Here is a 2,023-nt window from a genome sequence, read left to right as displayed (position 1 = left end):
CACATTGGGCTTTGGGGCGTGCCTGCTCTTCGCCTTTCGCTGCTGTCCATTGATTTCTTTTTCCAGGAAGAAAAATGGCATCCAGGCTGGGCACAATGGCTCACGCCGGTAATCCTAGCACTTTGGGAGGCCAAGGTGGGTGGATCACCTGAGGTCAGGAGTTCAAGACCAGCCTGGCCATCATGGTGAAACCCCATCTTTAAAAAATAAAAGAAAAATGGCATCTGTTGCAGGTGATCCACAACCAAGTGTGGTGGCTCAGGTGGTCAACCTGCCCTTGGTGAGCTCCACGTATGAGCTCATGTCCTCAGCCTATGTCAGCACAAAGGACCAGTATCCCTACTTGAAGTCTGTGTGTGAGATGGCAGAGAAGGGCATGAAGACCATCACCTTGGCAGCCATGACTGGTGCTCTGCGCATCATCCAGAAGCTAGAGCCGCAAATTCCAGTTGCTGATACCTATTGCCATAGGGGGCTAGACAGGACTGAGGTTGTTGAAAATGCCCAGGGTGCTGTGACTCGGGCCAAAGATGCTGTGATGACTACTGCAACTGGGCCCAAGGATTCCGTGGCCAGCATGATCACAGGGGTGACAGACAAGAGCAAAGGGACGGTGACTGGTAGTGTGGAAAGACCAAGTCTGTGGTCAGTGGCAGCATTAACACAGTCCTAGGGAGTCGGCTGATGCAGCTCATGAGCAGTGGCGTGGAAAATGCACTCACCAAATCAGAGCTGTTGGTAGAGTGGTACCTCCCTCTCACTGAGGAAGAACTAGAAAAAGAAGCAAGAAAAGTTGAAGGATTCAGTATGGTTCAGAAGCCAAGCTGTTCTGTTAGACTGGGATCCCCGTCTACCAAGCTTTGCGCCTGTGCCTACCAGTAGGCTCTCAGCAGGGTTAAAGAAGCTAAGCAAAAAAGCCAAGAGACCATTTGTCATCGCCATTCTGCTGTTCACCTGATTGAATTTGCCAGGAAGAACATGCACAGTGCCAATCAGAAAATTCAGGACGCTCAGGGTAAGCTCTGCTTCACCTGGGTGGAGTGGAGAAGGAGCACTGGATGCGATGATACTGATGAGTCCACTGTGCTGAGCACATCGAGTCACAAACTCTTGCTACTGCCCGGAGCCTGACTCAGCAGCTGCAGACCACGTGCCACACCCTCCTGTTCAGCATCTAAGGCTGACAGCAGAACGTCCAAGATCAGGCCCCGCAATGGGGGTGGTGGCAGGCGACATCTACTCGGTGTTCCGCAGTGCTGCCTCCTTTAAGGAGTGTCTGACAGCCTCCTCACTTCCAGCAGGGGGCAGCTGCAGAAAATGGAGAAATCTTTAGCTGACGTGATGGATTATCTTGTTAACAACACACCCCTCAACTGGCTGGTAGGTCCCTTTTATCCTCAGCTGACTGAGTCTCAGAATACTCAGGACCAAGGTGCAGAGATGAACAAGAGCAGCCAGGAGGCCCAGCGATCTGAACACAAAACTCATTAAACCTGCCCCTGTTGGCCAGGCATGGTGGCGTACGCCTGTCATCCCAATACTTTGGGAGGCCAAGGGGGCAGATCACAAGGTCAGGGGCTCAAGACCAGCCTGACCAACATGGTGAAACCCTGTCTCTACTAAAAAAAAAAAAATACAAAAACCTGCCCCTGTCACCAGTGTGTGATGTAGCCAGCTAGATGACACCTTTTGTTATGTTGAAATTAACCTGCTAGGCAACCCTAAATTGGGAAACAAGTAGCTAATAAGAAGGCCCTCAATTATAGTTATTTCCAGCTGAATTAAGGATTTTAATGTTTCTGGCATTAGCAGATGATTTCTGTTCACCTGGTAAGAAAAGAATGATAGGCTTGTCAGAGCCTAGCCAGAACTCACAAAAAATTCAAGTGCACTTATGTTCTCATTCTGTGTCCATTGTGTTGTCTTTGCTACTGTTTGTATTGAATAAAAACATCTTCATGTGGGCTGGGGTAAAAACTGGTGTCTGCTCTGGTATGATCTGAGCAGGCCTCTTTACTGGTTT

At 49.6% G+C, this 2,023-nt stretch overlaps 1 pseudogene; it reads left to right on the top strand.

The window, feature by feature from the left end:
* The first annotated feature begins 215 nt into the window (after positions 1 to 215).
* Positions 216 to 1,491, top strand: LOC116547008 (annotated as a pseudogene).
* Positions 1,492 to 2,023: the final 532 nt, after the last annotated feature.

Source organism: Sapajus apella, unplaced genomic scaffold (genome assembly GCF_009761245.1).
Source record: "Sapajus apella isolate SASKATOON/1434 unplaced genomic scaffold, GSC_monkey_1.0 scaffold1843, whole genome shotgun sequence".
NCBI lineage: Eukaryota > Metazoa > Chordata > Mammalia > Primates > Cebidae > Sapajus > Sapajus apella.
The sequence above is the reverse complement of the archived record's forward strand: the minus strand, read 5'-3'. Positions and strand labels throughout refer to the sequence as shown.